The sequence below is a fragment of the Dromiciops gliroides genome, chromosome 6, assembly GCF_019393635.1.
Source record: "Dromiciops gliroides isolate mDroGli1 chromosome 6, mDroGli1.pri, whole genome shotgun sequence".
NCBI lineage: Eukaryota > Metazoa > Chordata > Mammalia > Microbiotheria > Microbiotheriidae > Dromiciops > Dromiciops gliroides.
Genome location: NC_057866.1, coordinates 249,980,360 through 250,004,358, shown reverse-complemented (window position 1 = coordinate 250,004,358; position 23,999 = coordinate 249,980,360). Strand labels below are relative to the sequence as shown.

General features: G+C 40.8%; 1 protein-coding gene across 4 annotated transcripts in view; it reads left to right on the top strand.

The window, feature by feature from the left end:
* Positions 1-493: 493 nt before the first annotated feature.
* PTPN13 (protein tyrosine phosphatase non-receptor type 13) overlaps positions 494-23,999 on the top strand; it is a 235,606-nt gene continuing 212,100 nt past the window's right edge. For 3 of the 4 annotated variants that reach the window (XM_043971899.1, XM_043971897.1, XM_043971896.1), the window contains exon 1: positions 1,155-1,229. The gene's annotated coding sequence lies outside the window, so the exon portion shown is untranslated. Of the gene's footprint in view, positions 585-1,154; positions 1,230-23,999 lie in introns of those variants that run through there. The other variant, XM_043971895.1, reaches the window with a different exon arrangement.

Here is a 23,999-nt window from a genome sequence, read left to right as displayed (position 1 = left end):
CCTCAGAAAGTTCTTTATTTTCAGAGTTCTTCCAGTTCAGCTGCCTTTTAGGGAGTATGTCTTCTCTCACCGAAACCCCAGGGTCAAACAAAGCTGGAAGCGGGCCCCCAGGATTCACACTGGAAGCAGGCAGGGACTATGTGTTCATACTTGGTGTAACCCACCAGGAAGTGCAAATCTGAGCATGCTCCATGCCCCCTTTACACCTGTATTTACCTACCTGCGAAGGTGCAGTGTCCCCCTAATAGAATGCTAACTTCCCGGAGAAAGAGAGAAAGAGACTGTCCTATTTTCGTCTTTGAGGGCACTTAGTAGGTGCTAAATAAAGACTTTGTGGATTGTTTCGGTTTCTCGATTTTCTTGGTGGGAATTTAAAGTCCAAGTCGTGGTACCACCTCTGGCTTCTTCTCTCACCTCTTCCTTTGCGTCTTCTTCCCAAGGCTCCACAGTCTAGTCCCCCAGTCGCTGCCCTCCCCCAGTACGTGTCGGGTGTCCCTCCCACCGCTAGTACTCAGAGGCTCGTCCAGGAGGTCACAGAATCCTAGGGATCTTGGAGAACGCTGCTCCAGAACCCCGGTTTAAAGGTGAGCCGAGGGGCAGAGGTGAGTTTTAGGGAACATCCCGCCTGATGTATGGGCCGTAGTTCCGTCCGAGACGGGGAGAGGCGGAAGGCACCGGCGAGGTCTAGAGGCCCCCAAGGCGCCGAGCTGGGACGGGGTCTGCAGGCGCGCTCCCCGCGCCCCCTAGGACCGGCCTCGGAACCCCCGAGAGGGAGGCCCGGGCCGGGCCGGGGCCCAGGAGGCGGGGCGGGGCTCCCTGGAGTCTGGGCGTGCTCGGCTGAGTGACAGCGGGGCGGGGCGGGGTCGAGGGCGGTGGCGGCGGCGGCGGCGCCTGGAGCTGGCCCCGATGCGGGCACTGGGGGCCCCTGGACAGCCTGCTCGGGCTCCGCGCTGCACCGCGGGGCCGTAGCAGCGGGCGGCGGGACCCAGGGTAGCGCCCTCCGCGTCCGCTTCGGGGAGAGGGGCTTCCGAGATTGGGGCGACGAGAAGGAGATGCTGTTCCCCTGCTCCCTCTCCCCGGGCTCCTCTCCTGATCGTCTCGGCCGCCGCCTGCAGCCGCCCCCCGCGCCCCTGGCCGCCCGCTGGCCGCACCGCCCCCTCCCCGCCGGGGCTGCGGAGCACTCCGTCCCCTTGCGCTCGGGCCGCCGCAGAGCGTCCTCGGACGGGCCGGTAAGTGCGGGGCGCGGGGTACAGCGACTGATATTAACCCTCCCTCCGGAACTGGGGCAAGTTACCCAACTTCCTGGGCTCTCTCGTGTCCTCCACTATAGTTGGAAGGAGAAGCCCCCCGCCTCTTTCCTTCTCTTCTCCCTCCTCCCGGGGCCATCTCCGCGCCGAGGACTCGCCCCTCGCGCTGCCCCGCTGGAAGGGACTTCTCTGGGCCCTCCGAACTGGGGGGATGGCGGGACGGGGGGGGGGGGAGGAGATGGAGGAGGGTGAAGCGAGGGGGGAGGGAAGAATGGCTTTAGTAGGTGGGGGTGGGGCGAGGTAGTGGCGTGGACTCTGGGCAAGTTTCTCATCTCTCTCGGAGCAGATTTGGGCGGAGAGTTGGGGATTGTGCGGTGGAAGGGAGGGATGCTGCGGGGGGACACTGCGGGGGGACCGGGGGGAGCCGGGTCTGCAGCTCTGGGCCCCCCCCTCTGCATCTGCTTCCCGTAAGCGATCGCGGGGGTGGCCGGGCTAGCGGCCTCCGGAGGAGGTGGTCGCCGAGGAGGGAGGCAGAGGGACGCGTCCACGGCGTGCCAGTGGCTTTCTTCTTTTTCTTTGCCTCGGACCCTCGAAAGAGAGCGGGATCTACCCCCCCACCCCCACCCCTTCCCCCTGGTCCCCTCCCCGGGGTTTATGGCATTATGCGGCACCAGAGAAAACGGGAAAGGGTTCGAAGTTAGCTCCAAGTTCCGAAACTCCCGCAGAGATGCCCCGCGGTATCCGGGATGCAGAAGGGGCAGGGGACGGAGAGCCGGGGGTGGGGTGGGGTGGGGTGGAGGGTGGGGGGGATGGGATTGGAAATCCTATCGCCTGCTGGTGGATAGACTTGCAGGAATACCGCCTGCATGGGCGTTATCCATAGGATCTACACCTCCACACTTCGCCAACTAATCTCCTGGATCGTCTGTGTCATTTTCTTTTAATTGCATGTTTGAAACAACAAACGCGGTGACTTCATACAGAGCTGCCGCGGGTTCAGAGGAGTCTCTGTTCTGTTTACGGGAGAAAATGGGGCAACTGGGTTTGTTTTCAAGGCGGGGACCTAAACAAAATGTAGGACTTCAAAAACTGTGGGCTGAGGCGGGTTGGGAACTGATTAGCAGGATTTTCATTTTTATCTAGACAGCTTAGAGTGTGTTCTAAGTGGTGGAGAGAAACGATCGTAAAAGGAAAAGGCGTTCTGAAATACGCAATTCGGTAAGCGTTTGTGATTCCCCAAATTCCGGATGATGTGTTTCCAGAAGTTTGCGTGTACATTCTTAGATTGCAGTGGTTATGTGGTGGAAAATTATAACAACATCTGCTTTTGTTTTCCCAGTGTACATGTTACTTCTGTAGATTCACAGAGCTGTCGGTGGGGTTTTGATTGTGGTTGTCGTCATTGTTTTGTTTTGTTTTGTTTTATTCTCCCTGCTCGAGTTTAGAACTTAGCTTTCTCCCCCATCCTGTACTTGTGCTCCCAATTTGCTGTTTCCCAATTTTCATAAATAGGCTTTGATGAAACAAATGCTGCATAAAGCAATGTGAAAACAAGGCTGTTCACAATTTGGACTTTTTCTTAATTTGTTTGTGCTATAAGTCAGAAACTGTCCGCAGGGTACAAAGAGAAATTAAATAGTCACTGACTTCTAGGAGATTAGGCAGTTGGGTAAGGGAGATAGGTCAGCTAGTATTTACAGCTAGCTGGAAGGGACTTTTAAGATAATTTCATCCAACCCTTCATTGTATACTTGTCTTCGTGGACTATCTTCTTCAATTGGTCCATTTAAACAGATTGCTAAAAATTCAGGTGTGTTTGGTAAATAATATAGTTAGCAAAATAGTCAACTTTTAGGAACCTAAGGGAAAATTGTTAAGACGGAGAGGACATCAAACTCTTGGTTGGTTCCAGGTACAAGCATGTGATGGGAGGGGGAAACTGCATCTTTTTGCCTTCAACCTTGCCCTTTAGTGACCCTGAGTAATTCTTTTCAGCTCCTTCCACAGTCAAAAATGCACAGTACCCTCGATCCTATAGATGAGGGGTTCTTTTTGTGTGTGTGGCATGGACTCCTTTGCAGTCTGGGAAATCCCACCAACCGTTTCTCACAATAATACTGGTAAATGCACAAGATAAAGTACATAGAATTATAAGTGAGGCAAATTATATTGAGGTACAGTTAACAAGATATTAATAAAAAGTTCACAGAACCCAGTTTCAGGACCTCAGCTATAGATGCTACCTCCTGGGGATGGTTTGGTTAACCTAGTGCTTAAGATAGTCCACAAGGTAAAAAAATTTAGAGAAGGAAAAATAAACTGATCTAGTTTGGGTTTAATGACCAATTATTTCATTCAAACCACAATAAAAATTGATGCATTTAGGATTGCCTCATTTAAAATTTTGTAATTACATTTTTTTCAGTTATGGAACATTTATTTTTTTCTACCAGATTCCTCCCTGGGGAAAAAGAAAAGAAAAAACTCATCACAAATATGCATAGTCAAGCCAAACAAAGTTCCATCTTGACCAAAAGTGTGTCCAAAAATTCTGCTTATTGAGTGCATCTTTTTTTTTTTTTTTGTCAGTAGATGAGTTGTATTATTCATCAGTCCTTCGGAATCATGGCTTATCATTGGATTGATTAGAATTAAGGCTTACAAAAGCCTTCACTTTTACAATGTTGTTATAGTATAAATTGTAATTTTGGTTCATTTCACTCTGCATCATTTCATACGTATTTCCTCAGGTTTCCCTGAAACTGTCTCAATTTCCTCTCTATCAATTCTTATAATATTCCATATATTCATATACCATATTTTATTCAGCCATTCCTCAGTCGGTGGGCATGTGCTTAGTTTCCAGTTCTTTACCACTATAAACATGCCCACTACAAATATTTTTATATTTATAGGACCTTTTCCTCTTTATTTGACCTCTTTGAGACATAGACCTAGGGGTGGTATCTTTGGGTCATAGGGTAAACACATTTTAGTAATTTTGGGGGACACAGTTCCAATTCCCCCCCCCCAGAATAATGGGACCAATTTTCTGTTCTACCATGCATCTGTGTTCCTCTTTTCCCACAATCCCTCCAACATGGTCTCCTTTTTGTCAGTCACCTTTACCAATCTGATGATTATAAAATAATCTCAAGAGTTGCTTTAATTCACAGTTTTCTAATTATTTGTGATTTGGAGCACATGGTATGGAGCTTGGATTTTTTTTTAAGAGTAAAGAAATGCTACATATTCATTTCTATTGACTATTTGTCCATTGGGAAGAGCCTTATTCTTAAATGAGTACATTTTGAAGTTTGCAAAAAAATTTAACCAAATGATTTAAAGCAGTAGTGATTGCACCTTTTCCTTTCCTTTTCTTTTTTTTTTTTTTTGTGGGGCAATGGGGGTTAAGTGACTTGCCCAGGGTCACACAGCTACTAAGTGTCAAGTGTCTGAGGCCGGATTTGAACTCAGGTACTCCTGAATCCAGGGCCGGTGCTTTATCCACTGTGCCACCTAGCTGCCCCGATTGCACCTTTTCCACACATGAGACCTTTGGTGTCCATGAGTTTACCCACTGTACTCAATTTGTGGCTGGCATGAGTTCATACTACTTATGCACAAGGGCTGACAGATAGGAATAGGGCTAAGAAGTTTTTGGTCAGATTAGGTAGGGTATGAAGGAGAAGCATGAGATTAATGCTGTGAGATTTCCCATTCTTTCAGCAGTAGTCTCACTGGAAACATGGGGTAAATAAATACCTTTTGTGCTAATAAAGGATTTTTTCCCCAGATTTAGTAAATAAAGAACCAGATAGAGAAGACATGCTTTTGTTAGTTAAATATTAAATACAAGAACTCTGAATGAAGTAAGTTAAACTTCACTACCTCCTTGGTTACTGTCAGATCTACCATGCTGTCCATAAGCCATGGAAGGGGGGTGGCGGAGAGAGATGCAGGGGAGGGAGTAATTGGTGGAGTGATTCCAACATTCCAGGTCTGAGGGGAAAATGAAAACATCTGGGAGATTCCTATCTGTGCAGTACCAGTCATCTGCAAACTACATATCCTGTTCTATCCTGTCCTGCCCTGTTGGTTTCTGTCAGCAAATGGAATCTGGTAGGTAGAGACCAAGAACTTGCAGGGTCCAAGACACATCAGATGGGACTTTCCTAGAGTAGTGGTTGGAGTACTGATGATAGTATGAGAGGAAGTAAGGCCAGATCCTGCTTCTAAATTTTACTACCTGCTTGTTTGTAGGCAAATTACTTCATCTCTGTAAGCATGGGTTTCCTCAATTGTAAAAATGAGGGGGTTGGACTAGATCAGGGGTTATTAACCAGGGCTCCCTGAACTTGTTCTTTTATTAAAAAATTATAATTATTATTATTTGAATATAATTGGTTTCCATTGTAATTCTAGGTGATATAGTGGATAGACCACACAACATAGAATTTAAATCCAGCCTTACACTATTTGCGTGACCTCAGAGAGTTATTTAACCTGTTTTTCTCAGTCTTTCTTAATTTTCTGATTTGTAAAAATGGGGATGATAATAGCATCTGCCTCCCATGGTTATTGTGTGGATAAAATAGGATAATATTTGTAAAACTGCTTTCTTTGCAAACCTTTGCTATATAGATGCTTTTGCATAAATATAATGGAAAGCATTATTCCAGGATGGATTCTATAGACTTCACTAAACTTCCCATGATGGAAAAAAAGGTTAAAAACCCATGAGGGGGGGCAGCTAGGTGGTGCAGTGTATAAAGCACCGGCCCTAGATTCAGGAGTACCTGAGTTCAAATCTGACCTCAGACACTTGACACTAGCTGTGTGACCCTGGGCAAGTCACTTAACCCCCATTGCCCCACAAAAAAAAAAAGTGAACATTTTGTGTATTATGAACTAAGCAATTAAGAAACATGAACATTTCGATATTCTTAAGGAATTTTAAGAGGCCCCCTGGACTTTTTTTTTTTGAGTTGCCATGTTTTCCAAAAACACTGGATGCAGAGTATTGTAGGAGGCCTTGAATGTGTCAAAGACAAAGCTGCCCCCCAACCAGGGGACATAATTTGTCTTTGCATGTACTTGGGGTGCCACATGCACATTCATTTCTCTTGTAATAAACCTAAGTTTTTCACATAAGTTTCGTGAAGTTGTGATTGCCTGTCGACAATGTATAAAGAACTAAGAAAGGATGATGTGTGAACTCATGAACTGTCACATGCATTTTGTTTTTTTAAGTGTATATTAAATAAATTTGACAATAGTTAACTAAGTTGTCCTGCATGTGGTCCCTTCTGAACTACTTCTTGATTTCTTCTATGTGTTTTTAAATGTTTTATTAATTGGCTTTCCTTTTCCTTTTTCCTTTTTCTGTACCTCACTACCCACTAACTCTTATTTCTTCCCAACAAATAAATGCAACCAAGTAAAGAATTGGCTGTCTGAATATGTGTGTGTGTGTGTGTGTGTAATATATATACCTATATAGGGGTGTGTGTGTGTGTGTGTGTGTGTAATATACCTATAGAAGTGTGTGTGCATATATATACACATACATACACACCCCTATATAGGTATTCACACACATGCATATATATACATATACACACACATAGATTTTTTTTATATATTGTAACTCATTTTGTACCTCTATTCCCTTACCTGATTCTCTGCCAAGAAGAGAGGCTACCATTAGTGAGAAGCTAGGTTGATTTTTTTTCCCTATTAGACTATGAGCTTCATAGGAATAGGGGACTGTCTTTTGCCTTTCTTTGTATCTGTAGCTTTTACTCAGTGCCTGGCACATAGTAAGTGCTTAATAAATGCTTATTTATTGGATGATTTCAACTGTAGAACTGCAAAAAAGTCAGTTAAAAGTCCTTGGACAATAGGAAAAGGGACCACTACAGGCAAACAAGTTACAGTTGGTCACTGTGTACATCATAGTGCTGAAGTCATACAAGTTTTATCAAAGTTCTCTCAGTAGGCTTCTGTTGGAGGAGGCTCGAAGCCTCTATCTTGTTAGTTCAGGTTAGGCAATGGGACAAAATAAGGCACTTATAAGTCATTGAAACAAAAGAGCATTTACATAAGGAGAATACTGTGGCTCTTAGCTTTTCTGGACTCAGTCTTCCCTGTCTCCATATGGAAACTCGTTCGATCAGCAGGACTCCCGAGTTTGAGGGGTTCTGACACCACGTATTTGGGACTCTTTATGTCCTTTGGTAACCAGGAAGCTGTATTAAGGGATGTAGGACCAATCAAGTCTGAGGGACAACTTTTTGCTTTTTAGGGAAAACTAATTGTATTGCAGAGAATTGGGGGAAACCTCATCCTATCGCAACTTCATGGTCATCATGTCTTATGCTGAAATAATATTCTATCCCATCTATTCCCATTTTGCTCAGTCATTCCCCACTTGATGGGCACCTCTTCTGTTCCTAATTCTCTTTGCTTCAACAAAAAGTGGGACTATAAATATTTTTGTACTAATGTCTTTGACTTCTTTGGGGTTTGTGCCTAGTAGTCATAGTGCTATGTCAAAAGGTTTGTGTAGTTTATTGACTTTAGGCATAGTTCCACATTATTTTCTGGATTGATTGGATCATCCTGCAGTTCTTCCAACAGTGCAATTGCACAGACTCCCCAGTGTGTTAGTGTTCCTATTTCCCTCCCAAACCTTTCAGGAATTGAAAATGACTCATTTTGGGGGGCAGCTAGATGGCACAGTGGATAAAGCACTGGCCTTGGATTCAGGAGGACCTAGGTTTAAATCCAGCCTCAGACACTTGACACTTACTAGCTGTGTGACCCTGGGCAAGTCACTTAACCCTCAATGCCCAGCCAAAAAAAAGAAAATGATTCATTTTAAAGGTGGTAGTTGAACTGTTTTTCTTTTCCAGTGCCTACTCCAGAAGCTTGATCTCATTTATCTCTGTTGTAATCCGAAATGGAACAGTCCACTTTAAACTCTGTCCTTGGCTTTGTTATTCAATTAAATCAAACAATATTTCCTAAGTGCTAGAGAAGATGCATATTTACATATGTATCAGAAGATCCTTGCCCTCATGACATTAATAGTCTTTAGGGAGATATAAATACATTACAAAATAATATGTGATGAATACATTAAAGAACTATTAAATGGTGGAGGAGTCATGGTTAAGACCATGGAGGCTTCTTGGAGGAGGTGGCATTAAGTTATTAGTTAGTTATTCCAAAAGAGTATCTAGCTCCAGATAGCAAAAGCCTAGAGTTCGGAAATCATGGGACATTTGGTGGGACAGTGAATAGCTCACTTTTATTTTAGTGTGGAGAACATTGGGGATGGAAGGAGTATGAGATAAGGCTGGAAAGATTTGGTGGTGGCAGATTGTGGGGCTGTGAAACCCTTCTTATTTTCATTGACTCTCTACTCTTCCTTACCCCACACATCTGGTCAGTTGCCAAATCTTTTTAATACCTTGATGACAACTTTCCTTGCAAACACCCCCGTCTCTGCATTCACATTTTATTACCTCGAACCTGGACAGCTGGAAGAGCCTTTAGATTGGTTTCCCTGCTTCATGTCCCCATTCCCTCCTTCACTGAGCTGCTAAAGTGATGTTTCAAAGTCGCAGAGCCGATGATGTCACTCCCTTCCTCTGTAAATTCCAGTGGTTCCCTTTCATTGCCTTTAGCTCCAAATAGAAAGTCTTCACAACCTACCTCACTTACCCTTCCAGATTCATTATACTTTATTTTTTTTTTTATTCTCAAAGGTCCAGCTAATCTTTCCTTCTATTCCTCATGCAAGTCACTCCATTTCCCTTCTCCCCATGTCTTTGTACCATCTGCCCCCTGCTCCTGGAATGCACTCTCTTCTCACCTCCAAATCTTAGAATCTCGTTTCCTTGAAAGTTTAGCCCAAGTGCCACTTTCCTAATTGCCACCTCTCCGGATTCCCCAGCCAGGAGCTGGTTCCTCCCCAGAAAGCTACCTTATCCAATATTTAGCTTGCATCCAGTGTACAGTACTTGGATTTCTCGATGTTGTCTTCCTGAGGGCAGGGACCCATTCGTGTTTTCATGCCTTGTTTCCCTAGTACTGAGCACAAGGACAGGCAGAGAGTTTAATCGAAGGATCAGCTTTATAGGAGTGAATCTGCTTCCGGCAGGGAAAAGGAGAGAAGAGGACCCTGTTACACCCTCCTGGAAGAGAACGAAGAGGCAGTCAGTGAAGGAGGCAAGGGGAAGGAGAGGCAGAAGGAAGGTGTCCGGTCAAATGGGGGAAGATTATGCAGAAGGAAAGGGAGTAGAGGTAGGCAGCAGTGCCAAAAATTATAGAAAGGTTAAAGAAGATAAAGAAGGAAGAGATGCCATTAGATTGGGTGGTCAGAAAGACAGGAAGAGGGAGGAATGGCCAATGCCCAGTTGTAGAACTCAAAGCACAAACCTGCAGTATAAGCAGTTTCTAAAAGAGGTTAAGTGGGGGTGGAGGTGGTGTAGTCTCATGCATCTGATGATGTATCACTGTCATCACTGTCACCATTCAAATACTTGCATGTCCATTGTGGCCGGAGGCTTTTACAGGACTGTTTTCCCTCCCTGTTTACCAGCAAAGAAAATGCTTATTACGTACTTCATGTATTTCTCTCGCTTGATTTCTTAAGTCTGTTTTTTCTAGAAAGCAGGTATACATCTCTTATTGACTGTCAGAAGGCTGTGGAACTGATCTATCTGCTTCAGGGCCTTCTCCCCTCCTTCAAATACCTAAATTTTTATCACACTTCAAAGAAGGCATTAGAATATTGTATGCATCTCTCTATAAATCCAATGTCAGGGGTGAAATTTATTTTGGGTCTCTTTTTTTGTTTTTATTTTTTTTAATCATAAAAGTATTTTATTATTTTCCAGTTACATGTAAAGAAAGTTTTCAACATTTGTTTTCATAAGATTTTGAGTTCCAAAATGTTCTCCCTCCCTTCCTTCCCTCCTCCCTCTCCAAGACAGAAAGTAATCTGATGTAGGTTATATATATATACATATATATATATATATGTGTGTGTGTGTGTGTGTATATATATATGCATATATATATATATATATACATATATATATATATATATATACAATTGCATTAAACACATTTCTGCATTAGTCATGTTGTGAAAGAAGAATGAGGGGGCAGCTAGGTGGCGCAGTGGATAAAGCACTGGCCCTGGATTCAGGAGGACCTGAGTTCAAAGCCAGCCTCAGACACTTGACACTTACTAGCTGTGTGACCCTGGGCAAGTCACTTAATCCTCATTGCCCTGCAAAAAAAAAAAGAAGAAGAAGAAGAATGAGAACACAGGGGAAAACAGTCTGGTTCAATCTGCGTTCAGAATCCACAGTTCTTTTTTTCTGGATGTGGAGAACATTTTCCTTGGGATTGTCTTGGATCATTGAATTGTTGAGAAGAGCCAAGTGTATCGCAGTTCATCATCATACAATATTGCTATTACTGTCTACCATATTCTCCTGGTTCTGCTCACTTCACTCAGCATCAGTCCACTTAAGTCCTTCCAGGTTTTTCTGAAATCTGCTTGCTCATCATTTCTTACAGCACAGTAGTATGCCATTACATTCCTATACCACAACTTGTTCTGCCATTCTCCAATTGATGGGCATCCCCTCTAATTCCAATTCTTTGCCACCACAAAGAGAGCTGCTATAAATAGTTTTGTACATGTGGGTCCTTTTCCCTTTTTCATAATCTCCTTGGGATACAGACCCAGCAGTGGCACCACTGGGTCAAAGGGTATGCACAGTCCCATAGTTAGGCCCCTTTTAATTGTTTATTTCAACATATAGGCATTAACAGATGCTTATAGACTTTGAATCTGTACAGCAGTTACTTCTATTCTGAAATGTTCTATTTTTTTCCACTTTATCTTTTTGAAGCTTTTCAGGGAGAGAGTGTAGATCTCCCTTTCTGTGAATCAGTATATTTCTGAGTTTAGAAAAAAAAAGCAAACAACATTTTAACTAAGGAATCCAGGTGTCTGAGAGCACTTGCCATTAAGGTTTTTCACGACAGAAAGGAGCCTCTTAGAATAAAGACTTTTGAAGGTAGCACTATAGATTTAGAACTAGGAGGGACCTCCAAGGTCATCTACTCCAGCCTCCTTCATTAAACAGATGAAGAACCTAAGACTCAAACAGGGTGAAGGATTTGCCAGTTACCAGGGAAGTATCGGAGGGGCGGAATTCTACCCCATATCCCCAGGACACCAAAACCAGCAATCTTTCCATTGTACCTCCCTGCTTTCCCCAAGTGAATGAATGAATAAGAAAGAAATTCTTAAATGTTTAATATGTGCCACACACTGTGCTGTTGGGGAAGAAACATCTCTCCAGGGTCAGGGAAGATGGCAAGATGTCTGGGTGTGGATGACCGGATAGGTTGTGGAGCATGGTCTAACGTCGGGGTTTGTTAGACTGGTGTAGCTAAGTTTCCACTCATTCATTCACTCCCTAATCTAGACAGCCAAACATTAGGGTAGGAATTCAAATGTTTCGGATGGTTAATTCTGTGTCCTAAATCTTGATGGTGTTTGTTACTTTTTAACCACAGTAGCTTGGCTCTGAAATAACTTTTTCATAAAATTTTCTCACCACCACATAATTAATAGAAAACAGACATCCTTTAATCAAAGTTATTCAAATGGGGGAGAAAAAAATACCAATTTTTTCAAGTGGAACTGTTTTCTTCTCCTGTTTGGGCTAAGACACATTTTTCCTTAGGATCTTATAAAAAATGTTCTTATCCATTACAGCCAAGCAAATGAGAGAATAGCAAATTGGAAGTTATTCAATGAAAGGAAGGGTTATGGAATGTTTAGTGTGCAGAAATCACCTCATGTTAACGTGCTGTTTCAGTGAGTTTGAACAACCCTTTGTAATGCTCATTAAATGAAAATGAAAGCTTGTAGAATAAATAACTTTACTGGCAACTGCATTTAACTCGATCTTGGACAGAAGTTCTATTTGAAGGTGCAGCAGGGAAATACAATTTAATGGTAATTCTTTCTATGGAAATCTTATAAAAATAAACATTTCTTAGTATTTGTTATTTTTATTTCTATAAAAGACTTTTTTCTGCCTATAGAATAACAAGATATTATTCTTTTTTTTTTTTTTTAGTGAGGCAATTGGGGTTAAGAAACTTGCCCAGGGTCATACAGCTAGTAAGTGTTAAGTGTCTGAGGCTGCTTTTGAACTCAGGTACTCCTGACTCTAGGGCCGGTGCTTTATCCACTGCGCCACCTAGCTGTCCCAAGATATTATTCGTAAAGTTACATTAGCTTCAAGGGCAGAGCAATAATTCCTGGTGGAAGGAAAGAAATGTGACTTGTGTGATTCAGTTTATTTAAATGACAAGGAATACATCAGATGATGAATGGAGAGATTTCTTGATTCTGTTTAATGACTTTTGTCTCCTTTGGGTGGTTTTTATACATTTTTTTTAATACGTTCTTGATATGTGCCAGAGAATATACTTTTTGAGATGTCAAAAATAGCTTCTTTTAGATCCAGGTAATCTAAATTTGATTCGGAAGTTTATTATAAACATGTTTCCAGGAATAGACATGTAGGACTATAGAAGAATAAATGGGGGGAAGGGGGCAGCTAGGTGGCGCAGTGGATAGAGCACCGGCCCTGGAGTCAGGAGGACCTGAGTTCAAATCCGGCCTCAAACACTTGACACTTACTAGCTGTGTGACCCTGAGCAAGTCACTTAACCCCAATTGCCTTCCAAAAAAAAAATTAAAATAAATGGGTCTGTGGTCTCATCAGTGTAGGTTTTCCTTCTACCAGTGCCTGTCATAGTCTATCTGTTCCCCATCCCCATGCAATGCTTTGTTGTGTCCTGTGTAGGGACTGGGAATGTGCCATGGCCTTTCTTTGGGTTTTCTGCCATTATATGTATCCCCAAAGTCAGAAGATTCAAATCCTGACTTTACCACTTACTACCTGGACTTTGGGTCTCAGCTTCCTCACTTGAAAAAAGGGAGTTGGACTATCTGGTCTTGGAAGGCCCTTCCAGCATGAAGTCTATTATCCCACAATCCTTTTCTGCTCATGTATCTTTGACATCTTTGTTTTATGCTCTTGATTCAGCAGTCTCCATGTGCTGTAGCCTCTCTATGCCTGCCATGTTTCCTCCCCCCTCATTGCCCTTTGAATGACCCACAATTTTGATTCTTCAAAGATTTTATTTTTCTATGATTTATAGCCACATGGCATTATAAGAAGAATATTGGTGTTAAAATAGGATTTTTCTTCATGACAAGTTTGGGTTCATTGAAATGTAATCTCTCTTGCTTATTCCTACTCTTCAGTTCTGGGTCTAGTTCCTTGTCGATTTGCAATGACTGTTTGAGATAGATTTACTTAGGGAAGGAACTGTTTATGTTACTGTGTGATCAGATCATGCTTAAATTTGCCAAATATCATGCACTTTGACAGAAAGGAAATAGCCTATGTAGCTATACCGCATGAAAGAGGTGACAGACAACTTGGAAAGTTTATTGAAAGAGATTAAAGCACTATGTTTAATAAGAAGTACATATGTTTTGGGGGCAGCTAGTTGGCAAAGTAGCTAGAGTGCTAAGCCTTGAGTCAGGAAGACTCATCTTCCTGAATTCAAATCTGGCCTCAGACAGACACTGACTAGCTGTGTGACCCATGCAAGTCACTCAACCCTGTTTGCCTCAGTTTCCTCTTCTGTAAAATGAGCAGGAGAAAGAAATGGCAAACCACTCTGGTATCTTTGCCAAAAATAAACCCAAATGGGGTTTTGAAGAGTTAGATGCCACTTAAAATATTGAACACCACCACCATGTGTTTTTAGTTATCACTAATCATAAATAAGAGTAATAATTAACAAATAACATAGCTAATATATTACTAATATTAATGTACCTATATAACCAATATTCATATTATATCACTATAGCATGATTATATTGAAAATCAATGATATATTTAACAAATATTTAATATTTTTAATAAATAATATATTTAAAAGTTAAGAATAAGACATTCAGACAATTTTAAGAATCACAAAAGTGAAATTGATATTTAAATTATAATAAGTACAATAACAATAAAATATCATAAAGAACACAGAGTAAGAAGAGTCCTGGATTTGGCATTGGGAGACCAGGGTTTGTATTCTGGCCCTGCTACTTACTGCCTGGGTGAGGCTGAACAGTTACCTCATATCTCCGGCCCTCAGTTTCCTCATTTGTACAATTAGTCAGTTGAACTAGATGATTTCTAAGATTTTTTTACAGCTTTTAGTCATCCTCTATCCTTCATGCATAATGACAGCCTGTAGGAGATCTCTCACCATGAGTTATCCCGATTCCTTATTAGTAGCCTAATAGTATGTTATTAGCTGCATAATAGTATATAGGAATGACATTTGGAAGCACATTTTATTGTGATCATGTTTATCAATAATAATTCATGGACACAAGATGTGTTTGTAATCTTCAGGTAGTATTTCATAAGACATTTCTTTGACATGCATAATAGTGCCACAAAAATCTTCCAGCTCTGTAGACAATTTTGGTTATTTTGGGAGGTGATCAGGGTTAAAACACTTGCCCAGGGTCACACAGCTGGTAAGTACCTGAGGCTGGATTTGAACTCAGGTCCTCCAGATTCCAGGGCTGGTGCTCTATCCATGTGACCATTTAGTCGCCCCTCCATATTTTAAAGCTGAATAGTGATATAAATTTTTCTTTGAAAAAAGAGTAACATTGCAGTCCTCTACGCTTATTCACCAGCAGTAATACATGCCAACCGAAATATTTTTCAGATAACTGGCGATTCTGTGCGTATTTATGCAAATTCTCTTTCCCAATGTCCTTTGAAACAAATAGCACCCATTACCAAGATGATAGACCACAGTTGTAAGTGTATTGACCTTCATAGGGATCAAACAGAAGATCTTTATCTCTGCCTAAAAATGGAAATTATACATGGAAAGGACATTATAATCTCCCTCATCCCATCTTTCATGTGGGGAAACTGAGGTGCAAAGACATTAAAATGTTTGGTTGCCCCAGCAGAGTGTTATCTGCTTTCTAAATTTTGATGCTCTTTTCTTTCTTTTTGGCATTTCTAGCATTGTCCACTAACATATCCCTTCCTCTCTCATTCACCTCTTCCCCGAACAATAGAATCTTTCCCTTGTAATAAATAAGTATAGTCAAACAAAGGCTATCGACCCTTTATCCAGCTCTGAAAGTGTATGGGTCATTCTACACTTTGAGTTTGTCACCTTTCTATTAGGGGGTGACTGGAATGCTTCATTAGTCTTCTGAAGTGATGATTGACTATTACTACATGTCAGGCACTGTGAATGAGGTCCCTGTACTGATTAAAGTTCTGTAGTGTTTCCAAAGTTGTTTTCTTTTACACTATTTTGGTCTCCATGTAAATTATTTTCCTGGTTCTATTTGTCTTTCAGTCTGTATTAATTTATACAGGTTTTCCTGGGTTTTTCTGAATTCATCATATTTTAAATTTCTTATGGCACATTATATTTTATTACATTGTATATCACAATTGGTCCAAACATTTCCCAGTAGATAAGCAGCTACTTTTTTCCCAATTCTTTGCTATGGCAAAAAAATGCAGCTATAAATATTTTTGTACATATGTCTTTGGCTTTCCTCTGGGTATGTACCTAGTACTATAGTATCTCTGGGTTGTGAGAAAATAATGGGTTTTGGAAAGCCCAAAGAGCCCCCCACCCTCCCCTTTTGAGGGGATTATATTAAGATTGATTGGATTAGGGCAGCTAGATGGCGCTGCAGTGGATAAAGCACCAGCCCTGGATTCAGGAGGACCTGAGTTCAAATCCAGCCTCAGACACATGACACTTACTAGCTGTGTGACCCTGGTCAAGTCACTTAACCCTCATTGCCCTGCAAAAAACCAAACCAAAACAAGATTGATTGGATTGACTTTGCTGATTGACTCATTTTAAGTTGACTTGATTGAAACCACACCTACCTGAGAGCCTGGTCCTCAGGGGGTGTGTTCTCTGAGGTCTGGCCTTGGCACATTCTGTTCATGGACCGCCCTTAAGTCCAGTGAACCAATGGATTTGGGTGATGACAGCCAATTACTTTTGAGCTGTGTGGAAGGGCTGCCTTTGTTTCAGACCCAGAGGTAGAAACTACTCTCAGTTTGGCTCTCTGACAGGCTCGTGGAGGAAGACTTGGAGGAAGAAGCAGGCCAGGATGCAGCTCTAGGCTAGATAGGCCTTTTCTTAACTTTCTGAGCCAGGTGTTCTTTTTAATACTTGGTATGCTTTAATAAATGCTTTATGCCCAAAACTGGTGCTAAAGCTTCTAATTTATAAGTAACAGCTCATTTTCCCCAAACTTGGGACAGAAGTAAGGCGACCACATATACATGCCACAGGGTCAAAGGGTAAGCACAGTTGAATGCTTTCTGGTTTTTGCTGAATAGACTCCTTAACCTTTGGTTCGTCATAGTTGTATTTATTGAACATCCTGCCAGATGCTTCTGGGCCTCCTTGGGTACCTATGTCTTCAACTGAGCTTTCTTTCTTTCTCTTTCTCTTTCTTTCTTTCTTTCTTTCTCTTCCTTCCTTCCTTCCATTTTGCCAACTTTTAAAACATTTATTTTATTATGAACTTATGAAACAAAACAGGCATTTCCATCATAGTAGAATAGAAAAAAATAAGATGATTGTACATGAAACTGCAAATCTATTATGTACAACTTGGTATTCCTTTTAAATATATAATAAAGATATCATATAACTTTTTTTCCCTTTCTTTGTTCCCCACCCTAGTAATACCAAAAATAATTTTATGGCTAGATGGTGTTGCAGGTTCAGGCTTGGTTTTGCAATGAAATGAGACACTTGCAAAGAGCATGGAATATTTAACAAAGGAGGAGCTTTACTTGCCTTAACACACAGCAAGAATATATAAGGATACAGTAGTACTTAGCTCCTGCAGATGTGGCTCTTCTCCCCTGTTTCTTCCAGGGTAATTCAACTTGAGTGGTCTCAGGCTCCGACTAAGTCTGAAAGGCCTCCAGACATGGGGCTGGGACCTTTTATGCCCCTAGACCAGGAAGCTGTGTCAGGAAAATGCTGCTCTGATTACAAATGGATAGACAGAGTGAGGAAGATTTTGAAGAACTGATATTTTAGGGGTACAGCCTACGGTTGGATCAATAGCTGCAGTTTCTAGTCCCCTCATACTGGGTCTGGAGACATGATGAATGATTTTTGTTCTCTGTCCATCACTTTTTTTTCCTGTTCATAACTAATAGAATGATGAATCTCCAGATGCCTAAGTATCCCCAATTTGCTTCATTCAGACACTAAACAAGTCATTGAATGTCTTTCTCAGCTTCTTCATCTGTAAGATAGGGATCATGTTGCATCTACTTTACAGACCGGTTGTGAGGCTCAAATAATAAAATATGTGTAAAGCTAGCTATTGTTTTGGTCCTTCTGCACTGAAATTGTGTCAGTTAATTCTTAGTTGTATTTCCAAGGTTTTCTTTTTTTTGTTTTGTTTTTTGTTTTGTTTGTTTTTAGTGAGGCCATTGGGGTTAAGTGACTTGCCCAGGGTCACACAGCTAGTAAGTGTTAAGTGTCTGAGGCTGGATTTGAACTCAGGTCCTCCTGACTCCAGGGCCGGTGCTCTATCCACTGCGTCAACGAGCTGCCCCCCCAAGGTTTTCTTAACAAGCCACCAGGTCATCTACAAATAGTGATAATTGTGTTTCTCTTTTGCCGATGCACATTTCTTTGTTTTCTCCTAACAGCTAGGATAGTAAACCCTTCTAGAGCTGTTGAACAAAAGAGTCGGCTGTGGCCATTGCTGATTAGCCTGCAATATTTTTCTTTTCTTTTCTTTTTTTTGCAGGGCAATGGGGGTTAAGTGACTTGCCCAGGGTCACACAGCTAGTAAGTATCAAGTGTCTGAGGCTGGATTTGAACTCAGGTCCTCCTAAATCCAGGGCTGGTGCTTTATGTTTTAAGAAATATTATTCCGAGAAGGGCTCTGTGAGGTGTTAGCTTGCCACAGGGGTCCGTGGTACCCAGTGTTTAAGGGGCCCTGTTGTATTTATATGAATACTTTTTATCACATTAAGGAAACAAACATCTGGTTATTCCTGATATGAGCCTCGATCTTGACTTTGAACATACCACTGTATCTACATTCTGTCCTGTTGCCCCTCCTAATGTCTGGGAAAGCTACTATGATTATTATCACTTAATAATAATGGATACCTTAAGAACTATGGTAGTTTAGTAGTAATATACGCTTCTTTGATTAATGAGTTGTAATTATTTCTGAGATGGGGATTAGGCCCTAATCACTGATTTAGGGAACCCCTGCATGAGACAACTCTGTAACAGTGCATGTTGGTAACTTCTCTGAAGTTTATAGCCTTAGCATTAGCTAAAGCCCTGAGAGGTTAAGTGAGCTTGCATCATACATCATACATCATACATCAGGGCAGCTATGTGGTGCAGTGGTTAAAGTGCTGGCCCTGGATTCAGGAGTACCTGAGTTCAAGTTCGACCTCAGACACCTGACACTTACTAGCTATGTGATCCTGGGCAAGTCACTTTCCCCCCATTGCCCTGCAAAAAAACAAAACCAAAAAAAACCCCAAAACATCATACATCATACATCAATGTGTAACTGAGGTAGGATTCAAACTCAGGGCTTCTTTGATCTGAGACAAGCTTTGTTGCTATGCTAGGCTGCCTTTAATTATCCATGGCCTCATTTTGGGGGGTAGGGGGAAGGGAGGAGGAGAATGTAGGTAAATCATGAACTAATTATCTTTGTTCAGAAATCAGTGTATAATGGAAAGTGCATTAGATTTGATGATAGAAGCTGGCTTCCAATCCAGGCCATTACCACTTGGGTGAGCTGGGGCAAGTCCTCATCCCTAAAATGAGATGATTAGACTGGTTGACAAAAATAGCTCTAATGGCCCTTATCAGTCAGCTAGCATTTTACAAGTGCCTACTATGTGCCAGGCAGTGTGCTGAGGGCTTGGGGAGACCATGGAAAGCAAAAATAAAACCCAAACTAAAACAAAAAAACAGTCCCTGCTCTCAAGGAGGGACTTAAAGAGTCCTTACCCATTTTGTGTGCCCTGGACTGTTTTGGCAGACTGATGAAGTCTAGGGACTCCTTCTCTGAGTGAGGCTTTTAAATGCATAAGATCCCATAGGAAACCAATTATATTGAAATACAGTTACCCTGGGTGGCTAAACGTGTGGCTAAAGCCATGATTCTGTCTGTGACCTTCCCCACCCCAGCCTCATGCTTCCTGTGACTGCGTTTAGCCATTAAGTTTCATTTGGTAAGTTGAAGCACTGTTAGCCCCATCAGCCCTCAGAGCACCCTCATCTCTTCTTAGTAATGATATCCTTGCCATAAGAATCCTGGGGAGTATTCACAGCTCACCCACCTCTTCACTGCTAACTCTTGCTATCATTAAACTGTGGAGGCAAATAAACAATGCTTCTATCATACCACTGCCTTTTTGTTTTTAAACCTTATTGTAATTTTTGTTTTAAAATTAGTAGAAAGGGGGCAGCTAGGTGGCGCAGTGGATATAGCACCGGCCTCAGACACTTGACACTTACCAGCTGTGTGACCCTGGGGAAGTCACTTAACCCCCATTGCCCCCCAAAAAAAAAAACCCAACAAAAAATTAGTAGAAAGATTGGCTATTTCATATTACTTTTATGGCACCTGCATATATTCCTTGTCATGTAGTTTCCTCTATAACTTGTCTTTTTTATCTGAAAATGTCTTCCCAGGTTTTTCTGAAACCCCTTCATCCTTTCTTCTTTCTTTCTTTCTTTCTTTCTTTCTTTCTTTCTTTCTTTCTTTCTTTCTTTCTTTCTTTCTTTCTTTCTTTCTTTCTTTCTTTCTTTCTTTCTTTCTTTCTTTCTTTCTTTCTTTCTTTCTTTCTTCCTTTCTTCCTTTCTTTCTTTCTTTCCTTTCTTTCTCTCTCTCTCTCTCTCTCTCTCTCTCTCTCTTTCTCTTCCTTCCTTCCTTCCTTCCTTCCTTCCTTCCTTCCTTCCTTCCTTCCTTCCTTCCTTCCTTCCTTCCTTCCTTCCTTCCTTCCTTCCTCTCTCCCTTCCTCCCTCCCTCCCTCCCTCCCTCCCTCCCTTCCTTCCTTCCTTCCTTCCTTCCTTCCTTCCTTCCTTCCTTCCTTCCTTCCTTCCTTCCTTCCTTCCTTCCTTCCTGGAAATGATTATTAAGTGACTTGCCCAGGGTCACACAGCTAGTAAGTGTCTAGTGTCTGAAGCTGGATGTGAACTTAGGACCTGAATCCAGGGTCAGCGCTTTATTTACTGTCCCACCTAGTTGCCCCCCCTTCATCCTTTCTTACAGTGCAATAGTATCCCGTCACATTAATATTCCACAATTTGTTTAGCCATTCCCCAGTTGGTGTAGACCTCTTTATTTTCTAGTTCTTTGCTACCACAAAAAAGAGCTTCTGTTAATATTTTCTTAGACCTAGATCCTTTTCCTCTTTTTTAAGGGGTAGCTTTTAGGGATTAGTTCCAAATTGCTTTCCAGACTAGCTGGATCAGTTTGTAGCTTTATTAATGAAGAATTAATTTACCTGTGTTTCCACAGTTCCTCTGACACTGATCATTTTTATTCTTTTTAATCAACTTTGCCAAACTGATGAGTGTGAGATAAAAATCTCAGAGTTGCTTTAATTTGCATTTTCCAATTATTAGTGATTTGGAACTTTTTTCCATATGGCTATTGGTAAATATATGTGTGTGTGTGTGTGTGTGTATATACATACATATGTAATAATTATATGTAGTTAGATAGTTTTATACATATATTTAATATCAAACTTTGAGTTTGGGGTAATTTCCTTGTTGATGTAGCTAAATAAATGAGTTACCTTGAAGTCAAAGTTTGACAAGAAATTATGATTTGTTTTGAGATGTGCCAGAATTTTAATTTATAATCATCTTATTTTGTTATAATTATGTAATATAAAGTAGTATGATGGAATTTTAATAAACCATTAAATATTTGTTATGAATGAATCTTAAACAAATGTTACTCTTGATATAAAAAGCAAAACAGATGGAAATCAGGACTAACACAGTTCTGTTTTGTTTTGTTTTTCCTTTCCCTCACAATTCAGCAATTTGAAACATTAGTAGAGGTATGTCTTATTTACATTTTTTTTCCTGGTATCCAAATCTAGTGCCTTGTACATATAGTAGTAGTTCTGTAAAGGTTTGTTGAATAGTTAGAAGATTTCTTCCTCAGAAAACTGCTTATTCTTATCTTTTGGCTATTTATTGATTAGGAATTGACTCTTAAAAATTTTAGTTCCTGCTATATATCTCTATAATTTTAACTAGCCAATATATAACTTGTATGTATATATAAAATATGAATAAATATTTACATATATATGTATGTAGGTGAGTGTGTATACAGAGAGAGGGAGAGAGGAGAGATATTTTATTTTGGGGTTTGTTTCAGGAGGTGACTATTGGATTCTTTCAATTGTTTACTCTGCCCTATGGTTCTAAGATATCTGGGGAGTTTTCCTTTATGATTTCTTGAAATATGATGCCCAGAAAAATCTTAGGAACATTATAGCCAAAATCCAGTGCTTCCAGGCCAAAGAAAAAATATTTGAAGCAACCAGAAAGAAAGAATTCAAGTACCCAGGAGCCTTTGTACAATACAAAAGATTTAGCAACTACCACCATAAAGGAACAGAGAAGTTGGAATATGATTTTCCAGAAGACAAAAGATATTAACTTATCTTATAACTTTTTTTGGGAAGATATTAACTTATAACAACAACGACAACAACAACAACAACAAAAACCATGCCTGGACTCTTATTTTGTTGTGCGAGGACCAGTTCATTTAAGTTTAGAGAGTCTTAATCTCAGGTGGGCAGAATGAGAAATTGAAACTTTGTACTCACAAAGACAGAGGTAATAGTTGAATCCTTATAAAGTGATCTTACATAGAATGGAATGTTTAGCGTGGATACTTTTTTGCTGTTATTTTGGGTAGCGTTTATGATGTTTACAAATTCACATCAGAATATGGACATGTGACTTTTGAGTGAAAGTTGCACATTTACTCTATTTTGGTTTGAAATAGGTTCATTTATACTTTAAATGATAAAACTGGGTATAAGTGCATCATTTTGAACTAGAATATAAACTCTTGGAGGATCTTTTTTGCCTTTTCTATGCAGAGTGCCAGCATGTACCAGGCACTTAATTAAATGCTTTATGAATTACGCTGAATCCCATTAACATGAAATGATACTCTTGCGTATTAGTCACTTATTTTTGAAAGTTACCCAAGAACTTTGCATAATTAAAATGAACGTTGTGTGATCACTAACTCTTGAGAAACAAGTCTTCCCAAAAAAGGAAGTTGAGTTGCCTGCAAAATAAGGGAGTTACCCTGAACTCAAAATTTGACACTAAACTGTGATTTATGAGTCATGCTATAACTTCAATTTTATAATCATTAGCCTAATTTTGTTGCCATAATTATATAATATGAAATAGCAAAAGTGAATTTTAATAAACCATTAAATATTCACTATGAATGAATCTTATGCAAGTGTTCCCCTGGTATAAAAGCAAAATAGATGGAAATCAGAACTAACAAAGTTGTATTTTGTTTTGTCTTTCCTTTCCCCCAGAATTTAGCAATTTGCAACCTTAGCAAAGGTATAAACTGTGTCTTATCTAACTTTGTATTTTCCTAGTATCCAAACCTAGTGCCCTGTTCATATAGTAGTAATCATATAAAGGTTTGTTGAATTGAATTCTAGATAGAATCAGGAAAAAAATCCATTTTGATAAACCAAAGCTGTCCTTACTGGAGGGAAAACTAGGTTTATTATGAATGAATTTATTGATTTTTTTGTAAATGGCATTTTATTTTTCCCGATTACATGTAAAGATTGCTTTCAACATTCATTTTTTTTTTTTTAAATGGGGCAATGGGGTTAAGTAACTTGCCCAGGGTCACACAGCTAGTAAGTGTTAAGTGTCTGAGGCCGGATTTGAACTCAGGAACTCCTGAATCCAGGGCCAGTGCTTTATCCACTGCGCCACCTAGCCGCCCCTCAACATTCATTTTTTTATAAGATTTTGAGTTCCAAATTTTTCTCTCTCCATCCCTCCCCTTATCCATCCCCAAGATAGCAAACAATCTGATATAGGTTATACATGTGCAATCACGTTAAACATATTTCCACATTAGTCATGTTGTGAAAGGAGAAACAGAACCACAAAAGGGAACCCCCCCACAAAAAAAACTAAACAAACAGTGGAAATAGTATGCTTTGATCTGCAACAAATGAAGGACTTGTAAAGCATTTTTTTTAAGTCCTTATTTGTGCCAAGCAACGAGAGGGTTCCTGATCTCAAGGAACTGCCACTCCGATTTGAGGTAACAACACATAAAAAAAGGAGTTTAGTTGTTTAGGGGTAGATGGATAGCCCTGGGAGCTCTTAGGATGCAGTAAAAGGGTTGATGGCAAGACCCAGGTTCCTTAGGGTTCATTGATAGTTTCAATGGCAATGCCTTCGAATGTGGACACCACTGCAGCAGCAGTGCAAATGATGAGGTCCAAGGAACCTTAGTTTGTTTTT